We start from the raw sequence: 15,728 nt of genomic DNA, 5'->3' as shown, positions 1-15,728 counted from the left end.
AAGAAGGAACGTTGCAATGCTACACGCTACATTAACGACGTCTCCAGAGTAACTGAATGACGGTTCATATAGAAATCGCAGGTATGCGTCTCATACAACAACGCCCCCTACAGTTCGTTGCGATTGCGAATTGATAAACTACCACTTTAAAATATATATTTACAAGCCAGAGCAAGTTGGCATCTCTGCGTAATATACATTATCAATATGCCATAACGTATACACCAGCAAACTTTCACTCTTACTGAGAATGGATTTTCCCATTGGTAGTAAAGCAATTACAAAATAGTCAATTTTACTCAATTTTTTTTAAATATTTTGACCATCTATTTTTCTTTAGTTATGCTAGCTGGGCACCTGGACCGCGAAGCGACCCCTATCCCATCCATCGTGAACTATTTTGCATTGTGTGAGTTCTTTGTGTTAGCAGTCTGTGTGGTAGCTATGAGTATATTTTAAAAAAAGATTATGCGTTTATATTTCGTTCGTTACATAAAAGCTGGGCATCTAAGGCCAAATTGGCCCTTTTCCCATCCATCTTGTAATAACCCTAGAAGGGGACCTGAAAAGAGAGTGTAAAAAATTAAAAGTAGAGGAAAAACATCATCTGAGATGCATCAGGCAGAGTGGGGTGATAATGCTTTTATATATTTTCAGTAATTTCTTATATATATATATATATATATATATATATATATATATATATATATATATATATATATATATATATATATATATATATATATATATATATATATATATATATATATATATAGTGGTGGTCATTCATAATCATTATTGTAACTCAAAAATTTTAATGAACAACATTAAATGCTACCAATTTAATTCTGAAATTAAAACCTTTGTGGATCACATATTACAATATTTGAATCTTAGAGCATGTATCTCAAAGATCTACTATAAAATAAATTGTTACTGTAAGTGACACAGTGTAGTTCCAAAACGATTATATAAAATTTTTTGTCGTAATATGGGATGATTATTTTTTAAGTATAAATTTAGGACTTTTGATTAAATAACGTGCGGTAAACAGACGAAATAACTGACATCAAAAAACATTGATTTGGAGGTTAAATATATGAGAAAACGACCTCCTCAGCATTTTGCCCTCCATAATTCTATCCTTTAATTCAAGATAAAGTTCTCATAAAATCTCTTTATTTAATCTAATTTTGAATTTAAAGGGGAACAACCATCATTACAATTGATTTTTCTTTTCCACGTGTTTATAAATATATTTATCGACAAGATGATACAGTTAGTTTTTTAGAACAACGATGTTGTTTGAGGTAAGTTAACTAAAAGCAAATGCAGATTTTGCGTTTTCTGAAAGTTTGAATAGCTATCTCTACTAAAAGCTTCAATAACCCTGTAAAGTTATGGGTTACAGAGCTTATTCTAATAGAGCTATAATTACTAGAAAACAAATTATCGGAATGCTATTTTTAAACTGACATTTTCAGGGCAGAAAAACGTTTAAAAATTTATTTTCTCACTAACTTAGATAGAGCATAACTCTGTGAAGCAATAATACTTCATCAAAACGAGTATATGTCCATTATTAGGCAACGGAATACTAATAATATAGCAAAACAAAACTCTAAGTTGTTCTTGCTTTCCTTAGATAAAACCTCTTAAAACATACTTTTATTACTTTTTTTAATGAAATGACCTTGAACTTTGAAATTTTTAACAGGGGAGGAAAAAATTTTTAACAGCTGAAACTTGCACAGTATATATTTTTAATAACTTAGTTCAGTATAAAGAAAATCAAGCATATCAAAATTTTTTGCCTGATTTTTAAAATAATAACTCTTACCGTTTATTTGTAATTTCGTTAGTGGTTCTTACCCTAATTGTTCTAAATTACTTCGGTGTTATTATTTAATGTTAATTCTGATTTAATTGTGATGCTCTCTTGTAAAATCATTTGGAACTTATGATTCAACTAGATTTACTTGTAAATATTTTACGTAAATTTTGTAAATATTTTATTCCTTACTCATATTTTAACTGTATTTGTTATTCTACTCATGCCATCATTTTACATTAATTTATAGTTCTTAGCAACTTATTGGTGCCTGTCCCCTCTCCTTCGCTTACTTATTTATTTATTCTTCTTATTATTATTATTCTAATGTCATTTTTATGTTATTATTATGTATAAAACCATAAAAAAAGAGAGATTGACGAAAAACATTAACAAAAATAAAAAATAAGTTTTATTTACTGCAAATAAGCTGCAAGTACACGAACTCATTAAATAATTTTAAAAAAATTTAAAATTCAAAAAAAAAAAAAATAAATAAATTAGGGAATAAAATAAAATAAGGAAAAAATATAATCTCGTTATCAGCTCGCATGATTATATCCGCAAAAAAACAGTGTTTTCTAAAATTGTATTAATATATCCAAAGCAAAACATATCAATGCGATAGTGTGAGGAGCACAAAAAATTAAAACGAAAATATAACTTATAAAACAGAAATATGTAAAATAAAAACAAAAGGTGCAAAATAAAACAATCAAGCAAAAATAAAAAGTCAAAAAAATAAATATCAGAAGAATAAAATAAAAATAAAAATGTAATAGATAAAGTGAGCAGCGAATTTAAATGTACTTACACTTGCAGGCATTTTTCAAAATTGATTTAAAATGTTTTCGTAAGAAAATGTCTAGATTACAAAATATGAAAATAGAAGCGTAAATAGATGATGAGGAGAATCAACTAATGAAGTGTTCTTACTGAAGTATAGAAGCTTGTTTGATTTGTTAGTTACCCAGAATTTGCCCGAATCTGGATGTGCGTAAGGTAATAATATTATACTGGATAATTCAAAGTTTATAATTAATAAGGTTATAATTAGGTTAAGGTTTCAATTTTAAATTTTAATATTAATGAGATTGAATTTTGAGAAATGATTAACATTTAAATAAAAAAAATTATTTTTAGAAAAAATTTATTTAAAAAAAATTCTTAACTAAATATATCAAGATTTCTAGCCACGGATTTGCCCGAATTGGATTTGCGAATGGCAAAAATATTAATTTAGTTATAAAAGAAATATTTAATTATAACATGCAACTCAATGATTTTATATGTAATTTATGTACATTATTTGGATATCATTGTTATTTTTTTTTTTTGGAAGAGTTAGTCTATTTTTTTTTTTTTTTTTGATAAATGAACAGCATTACTAGAAACTCTTTTAATTCTATTTATTTGTTTAAAATGGTTATTTAAATACATATATTTAGAAACATTGGAATTCCATGTAATTAATTTATTTATATTAAATTTAAAATCTTTTTTTTTATCAATTTTGTTGGTAGGAAACGAGAAAAAAACTTATTTAATAAATTCAGTTTTAAAATTCTTCTGATGCAATATCTAAATTTAACACAATAATTTATGAATTAGTAGCAACTTCTTTTTCTATGTATTAATTTTACAGATGTATTCTAACGTTTTTTGATAACATTTTAATATTGTACAAATTCCGATATTTATTTGCGATATTAACTGATTTAAGACTGCGCATTGTGTTCTTGATTTATATATTAAACATATATAACATAATAAAAAAAGTGGTAACACATTTGTGTCTAGCCTTTTCTGATAATTTTAAGCTTTTTAAATATATTATTTCCGTCGAATTTAGAATATGCTGAAAGCAAATATTTTGAATTCTGAAATCTAGTATAAACTGGTAATTTCATTCTAAATTCTATTTATAAAAAAAAATTTCTCCATTTTTGTCAAAATAATCAATTTTGATGGTATTTTGGGGAAACTATGCAATAGATTTTCAAACTCATTTTTGAAGTTATTTCCAGGAACCTATTCAATCAGTTTTCAAAATAATTTCTAAGAAACAACTCAATCGAACATAAAATTCAGATTACTTGACAACTATGAATAATTTTTGATTTCTATTAAAAATTAAAATATTGTTTCAGGTTTATTGGAGGTAAGTTACTTTTACTGAGCATTAATCATAAATAATTAGAAAACTTTTTTAATCACGTGTAACTAAAACGAAAATGTTTCAGTAGTCAGACTGAAATTTTTTTCGTAATTATAGATAAATTTTAATTAGTATAACAAAAAATAATAATTATTATTAAGTTCACTAAAATAAAATCTAGATTATTATTATAAAATATTATTATTATAAATATTACTATATTTATAAAATAAAATCTAAACACTATTTATTGTGTATGGAAAGATTGCACACATGTAACGTCATTGTAAATAATGATGAAATCATTAAATATATAAAATAGTGCTTTTTTGAGTTATTTGCAAAAATTTTTAGCACCAAAATAGCTACTAAAAAGTTGATTCAGAGTGCTATGCGTTCAATGATGAATGGTTTTGGAAACATTTTTTTACAGTTGTAAAAGATAAACCAGTATGTCTTACCTGTAATGAAGCTGTAGCAATAGACTACAACATTAACGGACATTTTACAGTTGAGCACAAGAATGCCAACTACGAAGCAATGTCTGAATGTGAAAGAAGACAAAATGCAGAAAGTTTTCTTAAAGAATTATCAGGCCGACAAAATTTATTCAAGAAGATGAACAGTGTCCAAGAAGCAGATACGCATGCAAGTTACATTGCAGCATACAATATTGCTAAAAATAATAAATCTCTCGGGGATGGGGTGGGGAGTCTGTTAAACAATGTATGCTCCAAGTTTGTGGTGTTTTATGTTCAGACATGAAAAATAATTTAGAGGCTGTAAGCTTATCGCGAAAAACGGTGATTTCTATAATCGAAGCCATCGATAAAAATTTGACTTCACAATCAGAGTGAAAAATTGCACAATTTAAATTTTGATCGATAGTTATGGATGAAACCACTGATATAATTAATACAGCTTAATTAGTGTTTTTTATAAGAGGTGTTGATAAGAACTTTGAAATTACCGTGGAACTGGCGTGCATGCGCTCTTTAAAGGGAACTACCACGAGATGTGATATTTTTCGTGAGTTTCAGGAAGGGTTTTTAACTTTGAAAATGGCAGTAGCAAAATTATTTAATATTTCGACTGATGGGGCACAAAATATGGCAGGAAAAAATCTGGATTCCTTGGACTCTTTAATCAGAACTATCCCGGGAATAACGTTATTTTTCTACATTGTGTTATACACCAAGATGCTCTGTGTAAATCTGCACTGAATATGAAACCTGTGCTTGATGCAGTAATAAAGCTTGTTAATACGATTCGATTTCGTGGGCTTACTCACAGGCAATTCCGAGATTTTCTTCAGTCCGTGCAACCTGAGGTCTGTGCTGCTGGGCAGCTAGCTAAGAACGACTTGTCTTATTTCTCGAGGCTAAATTCAATACTCTCAGTAAATAAGGAAAAGCTTACGAATTATGAAGATGGCTTGAAAAAACTCCATTTTGAATATGAAAGCAGATTTCAAGATTTCAGTGCCATTCAAACAGAGTTAGATATTTTTACCATGCCTTTCAACGTAAATTGTGAAATAGTGAGGTCGGATTTACAGCTTGAATTAATTGAGTTGCAATCTAACAATCATCTGAATCAGTCGTTTTTAAATATGCCAAAGTTTGAGTTTTTCAAATCATTATCAAAAGCTAGTTTCCAAAATTTAATATTTCATGCCCAGAAAATCAGTGCTATCTTTGCTTCATCTTATCTACGTGGACAAGTGTTTTCAACTATGAACCTTAGAATAAAATCATTTCAGAAGTAAACTAACATGCAAGCATTTAGCCTCGTTCCTTAAAATAAACACACCTCACTTCAATGTAAGGAACTTTTAAAAAATGAAATAGCCATTTTATTCATCTCATTAAATATTTAAATTAAAACTTGTGTATCGTTTTTTTTTTTTTTTTTTTTTAATTTCTCTTTCGGCCCGCCAAACTTTTTATTGTCGCGGTTTTGATCTCGACCAAAAAAGTTTGCCCATCCCAGGCTTAGACTTTGATTTTTTTACAGTTTTATTAGGGCACAACGTCTGTGTTTTTTCTTAAATAATTATATCTTTTAATTACAGATAGAATTCCTATGAAATCTCTTTATTTTAGCTTATATTGAAGGGAAAGATCCATTGTTGCTGTCTACAAAGGAGAGATGTGATTTTTTAACACAGCATTTACATGCAACAGTGAAAGGGGAGACAAGGGAGAAAGGGATTGCAAAGGGGAGAGGTCCCAGTTATTTTTATTTTCCACCGCGATAGCAAATACTTTTACCAACAAGATAATATAGTTTTTTCTTCTTCTTTTAACGACGATGCCGTTTCAAGAAAAGCTAAATATAAAATTGCAGATTTCGCATTTTGTGAAAGTTTGAATGGCTAATATCTACTGAAAGCATCTATAACTCAGGAAAGTGTCGGATCACAGAACTTATCCTAATAGTGAGCTATATATTCAGTATAGAAATCATTGGGTGCTGTTGTTTAACATCGATATTCAGAGAAGAAAAACGACAATAACCGAATTTTTCACTAACTTTGATAGAGCATAACTATGAAAAGCAAGAATGCCTCATGGAAACGAATTCGATGGAAAACAGCGATATACTCTAATAACATAACAAAACTTTAGTGTGTTGTTACTTTCTTTAGGTAAACCTTTTAAAACATACTCATATTTCACTTTTAAAGAAACGACCTTGAATGACTTTAAAGTTTTTAGTTTTTTATAGGGGAGGGAAAATTGCTTTAGGGGCTAAGACTTGCACAATATTCAATTTTCATAACCTACTTTCATATAAATAAAATTCAAGCCTATCAAAAAGTATAACTATCACACCTTGTCTGAAGTTCAAAACCAAAGACTCTTAATAACTTCTCGTATTGTGAAGTTAATTTCTCCCTACGAACAACAGATAAAAATGTAATGCTCTGACTGCTATTTTTTCGGGTAAAGAAGCAGCTTTGCCTACGTCAAAATATTCGTTTAAAAATTAAATTCCTGACTACTGAAACAGAATTCCACAGTTTAAAAAAATAGGTTTGAAATAAAAACTTTCAGAATAGAGTTTTTTAATCTCTTAAGCCGCACGTAATTTTTCCGAATAACCGATGTCACTTTAACCCCTTGGGGACGTGTGATTCAGAAAAGCATTTGTACAAAATCAGAATCAAGTTGCAATTAAATAAAAAGCGGTAACTTAAATGTAGTCGTTGCTAATTTGACAGACTTACTTTGGTTTTTCTTTAATTATTGTTAGTTTAATCATATATATAATCAATGTTAGTTCAAAGTATAACTAAATAGTTTTATTTTGAACAAAGTAATGGTGAATTATATAAATCAAACAATTATAACTCCGCCCACAAATAAACTGCTAAAGAATTACTTTGATTACCAGTTTTATCTTTTTATCCTGATTGATACAGTTTCATGCTGTCACGTATTTGTGACAGTCGGCGCGAAAGGGTTAGAAAAAAAAAACGTAAAGTAGTAAACATACGATGTTTTTTTTTTTTTTTTATCATAAAACGAAACCCATGTCCGCTTACTAATTTACTTAATATATTTTAGGCAATACCAAAAGCGGTAAGTATGAATGTCGTCAGCCATGGGTGAAAGCCCTTATATAGCAAGACGGAAAAGAGAAAAACCTGGTACGTAAAACATTTCATTCCAGCATTTTTTTCGAAAAAAATGAAATATTGTAACTATCAAGATTTCTTTTACAATTCTGGCATATATATAAAACTACTTCTTTTCCAAGATAAAGTAGATATTGTGGAAAAATTTAAAAAAAGAATAAGTAAACTCCTCCCCAAAACTAGCTATAACTGAAATGGTTTTACTACCAGCCTTTCCTCTTTTCCGTCTCGCTTTCACCCCTGTCGTCAGCTAATGAATCGCTCTATTTACAAATAAGTTTCATCCTTTAGAACAGAAAACTTTGTACACTTACGATTAAAAAAAAATTTCTTCATTTAACATACTTACCTATTTGTAAATAACAATGAATTAAATAATTTATCTAATGACTTGTCCACACTTACCCTATATAATGGAGCTAGTTTAGATATTTATAAGTAGTCTGCGCAGACTATTTAAAAAATGAATCAGTTGTGCGCATGAACCCATATTCTATTTTAAAAGCGAATGAGCGAAATTTATCATATATATTTGAGAATTGAATCTGTTGTGGTTGACAAGTAAATAAGACAAACCAATCATATTCATAAATTAAACAAATTTTTAGACATATATTTGCTACCACTTTCTTATTTTTACTAAATTTTGTATTAAATGACTCGTTCTAACAATGGATATCCTCTATAGAGGTCTGATCGGACTACCAAAAAAAAACCGTGTGGAGGCTTTCAGTTGTAGGAAGCGTTGGTTTAACTAATAAATGTAAAATAGATCATTTAAATGTAACGCAAAAACGCGCGTAATACTCTACATATATCCATCAGCAATCTACAATAAGAACTCAGCAATTTTCTATCACGAGGTGAAACGCATCAGATATCTAGGTCCATTTTAATTTTGATAAAATTTGTTTCCTTGAAGAAGTGACGATGGTAATTTCGTCGCTTTGATGAACTTTTCGCTACACCAGGAAACCGTTTTGTCAAAAAAAGAAAGTTTAATGAAATTGGATGTATTTTCGTGAATTTCTTCTTTCTTTTTACACAGACTTTCATTGGTATTATTATTTATTTTATACATCTATCTATATATATATATATATGTGTGTGGCGTCTGTATGTATGCATGTATATAGATTTATTCCATTTTGTAGTTACGGGTTACCGTCGTTGGTCTTCTAGATGTGAGTATTTGACTTCATTTCAAAATTTAAGTATCCTTTATCAATAAAAATTGCGAAGAAAATTTTTTTTAAATAAAACAAATTTTAAAAAATCTGAAACAAATTTTTTTTTTTAAAAAATTACCTAAATATTTTTTTAAAGAAAATGTTGCATTACTCCCTGCATTAGCAGGTATTTTTTCTCAAATCTTTAAAGTGGTAGCAAATTACATGGTCAAATTATAGCTTTTGATTTAAATCGACATTGACAACCTTGATTTAATAATTAAATTACATATACGAAAGATGTAATAAATACACTTTGATTTTAAATGCTAGCAAAATTTTAAACACGTTTGGTTACTTATTAGCTATTTCCCAATTTTAAATACTGAGATCCTAAATTTCGAGTTGCCATCTCTAGAATACAAATACCGGAAACAAATTAAATCTGAAACATTCAAATTACAGTTTCTCTTTCCTTTGCATTGCAAATATTTCGAACATTAAAAACATAGTTTTACATTTGTCTTTATAGTGTTGAATAAAATAAAATTAAAAATTTAGTGCAAGTAAATTCAGATATTTTATTTATTTATTTTAAAAACGAAATAACGTCCTGCTCGCACCGACCACATTGATGACGTTAAATATCCTCTATAGGAGACTGATCATGAATTAGAGGCCCCTTGCCGTCAGTCTATTCGTGGTTTTCCTCTCCGTGTAACACATACGCTAGTTAGTTCTATCAAAAAGTCCTCCACGAAAGCAAAATTTCTCCCAATACTTGATCCAGGAGTTCCCTTGTCTTCTGGATTGGGTTCAAAATTATGAGACTTTGGAGTTAAACATATGTAGTCGTAAACCCAAAGATGGGTCGGCTGCTCAACCACGATTATAAAATTGAATAGTAAGCTGACCACCGTCCTCAGAAAAAAAAACTAGTTGTACATTTTTATAAAGAGCAGGCGAAAACATTTACTTTTCAAAAAAAAATTTTAAAATTATTTCTGTGAGAGAATCTTTGCGTGGGGTATCTGATCCCTCGAACTATTAAACTGAAAAAGGGAAAACTATGAGACTTCTGGGCTCCGTATGGGACACTACTAAAATTATTTTTCTTTTTAAAAAAAATAAATAAGAAGAACGCGGGTTTGCTAAGCACTAGCCTACTGCATACCTGCCAACATTTAATCCTTTCGAGGATGATTTTCCCCAGTAGTAGTAAAATGGAATTTAAATTACTATTTGGGGCAGAAGCGTACGTTGTATTTTGAAGGAACTTATGAAGACTACCATTACAGCATTACATGTTAATATATATGCTTAATTTTTTAAAAAATAGTAGTGGTCAAAAAGATTATAAATTAAGTTTAAAGATGCAAGGAATATATAGAAAGTATACAGTTTACTACCACTTTAAATATAGAAATAAAATTTTACGCTAGGTGCGTCAAAGTTGGCAGGCATGCTGTTGTGCTTTTTTAGTGCGACGTAAATAAATTACTACACTACTAGGGTAAACCAACCAGTGAAGGAACATTTCATATATATTGATTAAAAATAAGAATTTGAAAGTTTTTCTTTAGATTGATTGGTAACAATAGCTTACTGCCAAACAATAAGAAGTCATCTAGCAATGTTTTGGATTACCTGGTCAAATAGACTTCTCTGGAAAAATTTTTGAATTTGTTATTATCCCTGCAACACCTTGTTTCTTTGAAAAAATTATAAGGTGAGTGTTTGTATTTATATGCTTGAAGTGGAATTAATTGCATGTAATAGTTTTATTTTTCTCATTGTGAAAAAGAGAATTCAAAATATAGTTATTGAAGTTACGTTTTTTTTTTTTTTTTTAAGCATCATAGCATAATAAAGAACTGAGATAAGGGTTCTGAGAACTGAGATAAGATCCATTGAATAAACACTCAATGGATCACCAAATGATGAAAAACCAGTGAAGGAACAAATGTTCCTTTACTGGGTTTTTTTCTAAGTTAATGAAAATAAAAGATAAACTTTAATTTTCTTGTACCTTTAGTGATGTTTCGCATCAAAAGTACATTAAAAATACGAAAAACAACTTCTAACCAGTGAGGGAACAGGCATGTTCCTTTACTGGGCATAGATTTCCCAGTGAATGAACAGTATGTGTTAATATGTTAACACTTTAATTTTCAATTCATGATTACAAAAAAAAAGTTAACATTTTTCAAGTATTTATATGTTATAATTTCAACAATAGGCTTGTTTTTAAATATTTGTATGGCTTATAAATTCTTAAAGAGCATTGAAAAACAACCAAAATTAAGTTTTCCTTTACTGGGTGTTCATTCACTGGTAAGAGCTGAACCTCCAGAACTTTAAAACAATATTATGTAAGTTCTCTACAATTTTTTTTTACATAATTTGCAATTAGTAACAAATATGTTGAAACTGTCATTTAACTAAAATTACGAATTTTGATATTAATATGATTTTTTTAAAAGGCAAGCGAAGCTCAAGTGTTCCTTCACTGGTTAGTTTACCCTACTACCTGTTATTGGATTTGTTACATTGCATGACGGCAATTTTATTTTATTTTTCGATAAATATAAATGTCGAATTTACAACTAATCCTGTCTTTTTTCTCTCTCTTTTTTACAGAAAGTCACAAATGGCGTAAGAAAGATATTTTTTATTTCACTAGTATTTAGTCGAGCATCTACTATGAATAAGGCGGCTCAGCCCAAAACCAACACCGACACATTTTTTAAGGGACCGTTCACACTGAATGCAAATGAGAAATTTATCAGTGAAAAACATTTACCCACAAAAAAATCTCCCATCAGGTCTTCTTTCTCATAAGCGATTTTTGTCACATTCCGTCAGAATGGCCCAAAATCTTTTTCAAATATAGTTTTCATACATACTCCCTTACTACTTTCAAATATACAATATACAAAACAAAATACAAAAAGCCATATATTCGTAATTCAACAATCTCATTAGTATATTTTATTTTATTTCGCCTTTCTCTTTGCAAGTAAGCGTTATAATATTTGAAGTTCTGTCTTTATCTGTCATATTAAACTTCGGATTTGGCGGGATCGGACTTCAAAAATGAGCCTAATTAGTTATATAATGAAACAGCAAGCAAGAAGTGAGAAGCAAATTCTAATATTTTTGCATTAGGATGCGCAGAGATGATGTGCGCATGTTAATGCAAACGCATAGGAATTATTCTATTCACCCGAATGCCTATCGCTTCTCGCTAGCACTGTCAGTGTGGGACTCACCTTATAGGATGCATTATTTGAAACTGAGGAAACCATAATCTAAAAAGCAGCACTCGACAATGGACTGATCATAAAACGCGGTTAACAATAGATCCTCAAAATCAAGCATTATTGACCAGTGAGCAGGTGGGTGACCACTTTGATCTGAATGTGAAGGGATCGAGGGTGCACGGTATCGGTCCTCGTTTAACTGTTCTACCTTAAAATGCTCGAAGTCTAGCGTGGGTTGCCGTGCTAATAAAAGGGGGGAACGATTCCCTCCACAGAGAATTATGGGAGTGTCTCCGTAGCATCCTCAGGGATGTTTCCAGAACCAGGTGACGTAGTCTGCTTATTCTAGCCCGACCACGTTGAACTTTCAGATAACCTAGCATGACGAATAAAAAATAATTAACTATTGCAGAACACGCAATAAACAACGTATTTGATTAGAGCAATAAGCTAACAAACACCACTGCTGTTATATTTGACCATGGCTTATTTTGAATCAATGGCTCCCGCTAAGCCAATGAGAAAATTCCATTTCTGAAATGTTTCTAAATTTAAAAATGTGATTAAAAATCGAAAATCGGCCTTCGTAAAAAGTTTTCAATTGTACTCATTCAGCTTGAGGTTGAATTTCGTATTCTTAGAGTCTACCGTTTAACCGCAATCCGGTATACACACACATTTTTTATATTATTATATGTAAAGATATGGCTTTTTTTAATGGCAGAATTGAGTTTATTTATATACTTATATTATCTAATTAATAATAATTGAAAATTTAGCGTTTTTAATTTTTTTCTTCCGCAGCTTAAGACTTTAGTTAGGGTAAGTGAGTTTTTTTTCCCTTCTGATCTATAAATCTTGCTAGCAAAAACTTTCTCTCTATATATATATATATGTGTCATTCTCACGAAAACTGTCATTTTTCAGTTCATGAAATCCCCAAAAAGTAAAGTGAATAAAAAGCTCTGAAACTTTTTATATTAATAGAAATATGTAATGGCATTATAAAGAAAGTTTATATCCTATAAATTATACTTAATATTTAAATTAATTAATTTTTTAAATAATTAATTTATAATATTCATTTAATTAATTTATTTATTTTTCAAATTAATTAATAAGTAAATTAATTATTTTCACTATTTAAAAAGTGAGGGAATGACACTAATAGTGAAGGAATGATATTTTATTTTAATACATGTTTTTATCTAAGTTACATCTACCTAAAGTTTGAAAATGATAACATACTAAGTATATCTAATATTTATTATAATTAAGTCTTATATATTTAATAGTTTTTACAGGTTTGGGAAATAAAATTCGCTGGCACGATGGAACAAAAAAAAATTTAATAATATACTCATCTTGAATCATTCCCTGACTTCAGTGTCATTCCCTCACTTTATACACTAGTGAGGGAATGACGAATTCAATAAAATTTAAAAATAACAGTTAGTCCTAATTAATTTCTGAAGTCAATCACATGCAATTATAGTCATACAAGAAAGCAACATATAATTATCCACTTTCTCGATGAACTTGTATTTTATTTTACTCTAAAAAATGACATGAGGAAATGACAAATGTAAAAATTTTTACCTGGTTTGATTCATTTAAATTTATTCCACAGCAAAGCTTCTTTAAGTTGAAAATGGAAACATACTGCAATTTTGTTCTATGATGCCAGTTGTTAACTTCTGAAGTTATTAAAATATTTTTATTCTAAGAAGATTGCAGGTGATAACAACATTGTTGTGAGGGAATGACGCGAAACACTGGGGACAAAGTTTAAAATAGTGCTGTGTTAATATTTTTATCACAAATTAAATTTAAAATTGATTTTCTGAATTCTATATTTCAGTATTCTGAAATAAAAAACACGAATTTGTAAAAAAAAAAAAATTTATTTCAGAAACAATTTTTTTCTTTTTTTAAATCAGCAGTGGGGACATGTGAGGGAATGACATATTGGTATATCTTAATTACCTAAAATAAATAAAAAATAAAAATTGATAATTTTATTTTTATTCTTTTGTTCGCATTCTGAAGGACTTTCCCTGAATTTTTTTTTTTTTTCGTAAGGTGTAAAACAAACATAAAATATACTGGGGACATGAAAATGACTGTTTTTGTGAGAATGACCCATATATATAAGAAAATCTTGAAATAATTGTTTTATTAATTTCTTCTACTTTTTTTATTCTTTATTTTTTCAGAAAGTTGTTTGAAAAGTAAGAAAGTTTTTATATAATTGCAAGGTTTTCTTGTGAAGTAATTACAAACTACAATTTCAATGGTTTTTTTCCCTTCTAATATGTATAATTTTTGAGAATAACAAAAATTAAATTTGCTTTTTAACCCATTTCTGAGACACGTAAAGTTTTATGACCAAAACACAGTTGCGTCTTTTACAAAACATTAGGGCTAGACAAAATTTCCTCTAGATGGACGATAATAGTTTTTGACGATACAGTTAATTTTTTAACAATATCATAGCTTTACTTTTCTACATTTTCCATAGAATTTAAATTTTCAATAAGAAAAATGGTTATAAAAATGAATCTCTATTGTACATAAAAGAAAATTTTCATGATTAATTTCACTTAAAAATTAAATAGAAAGTTTTTCTCTTAAGGCTTGCACTGTATACGTTGATAGTGAAGAATCTAAAGGTATTGAAAAAATAGTATGTTTATTCAGAGAATATCCGTTTTTGGTCTGGTTTTGTAACTTAATCGTTAACAGCAATTTTTAACCCACTTAAAGTCAACTCTTTGAAACCATTTGGCTCTTAAAAATAAAATCTGATCCTTAAGACAAAAAATATTCATGGTGCATTAGCAAAAAATTATATGCCAGCTGTGCATACATAAATAAAATTTCTGCCACCAGTTATCATTCATGAGTAAAATTTTAGGTTTTTTAATGTTCAATTTCAGGTACCTCTCATTTGAAGAACTAGAAGAAACTGGACGACGACTAAAGAATGTGTTTTTAAATCTAAAATGTACTCTGAAATCAATAAAGAAATTTCTAAAGAGAGAAAAAATATTTTTTAGTATCTACATTGTAAATGGAAAAATATTCAAATTTAATTAAATTACATTCCTCAAGGATTTTTTTTTTTTTAAATTTCAAACAAAACAAAATATTTAAATTTTTGCTAAGTTTTAAGTCAATCTGTGTAAAATCAATCAGTGGAATCTTAGGAAATTTTCTCCATTAGGGTTGACTGGCTGAGAAAGTATATAATACAAGAAAAAATAGATTTTCAAAATGCTCCCTTGTTTTCTTCATCTTATTTTCCATTCTTCAGTTGCTTTCTGTGTTTTTTGTATCCGTCGTTGAACAGCTGACCCAATTTTGGGTTTACGACTACTAATGTTCAACTCCGTAGCCATGTAATTTTGAACCAATCCAGATGGCAAGGAAAATCCTGGATCAGTACCCCCAGATGTATCGATTTGTCATGGGAACATGGAGGACTTTGTGACTCAACAGATTTAACGTGTATCAGTCACCATTTACTACAAGGGGAGTCTTCGGCCGGCGGGTATCGAACCCTCGAACATGGGCCCAGCGCCCTACCAACCAGGCTATCCCGGCTCTTAAGTTTTCTGTGTTTGACAAAATATCCCTTCTTCTCTAAAGAAATTTAGCAATT

The 15,728-nt window shown here is 29.2% G+C and overlaps 1 long non-coding RNA gene across 1 annotated transcript; it reads left to right on the top strand.

Moving 5' to 3' along the window:
• The first annotated feature begins 7,553 nt into the window (after positions 1-7,553).
• Positions 7,554-15,110, top strand: LOC139426619 (uncharacterized). Its single transcript, XR_011637845.2, has 6 exons — positions 7,554-7,576; positions 8,787-8,816; positions 11,442-11,456; positions 12,869-12,886; positions 14,281-14,295; positions 15,004-15,110. It is a non-coding gene; the product is annotated as an uncharacterized LOC139426619 (long non-coding RNA).
• Positions 15,111-15,728: the final 618 nt, after the last annotated feature.

This window comes from Parasteatoda tepidariorum, chromosome 5 (genome assembly GCF_982258835.1).
Source record: "Parasteatoda tepidariorum strain Cologne lab strain chromosome 5, Ptep-v5.0, whole genome shotgun sequence".
Taxonomy (NCBI): domain Eukaryota; kingdom Metazoa; phylum Arthropoda; class Arachnida; order Araneae; family Theridiidae; genus Parasteatoda; species Parasteatoda tepidariorum.
This window is presented reverse-complemented; position numbering and strand designations above follow the sequence as displayed.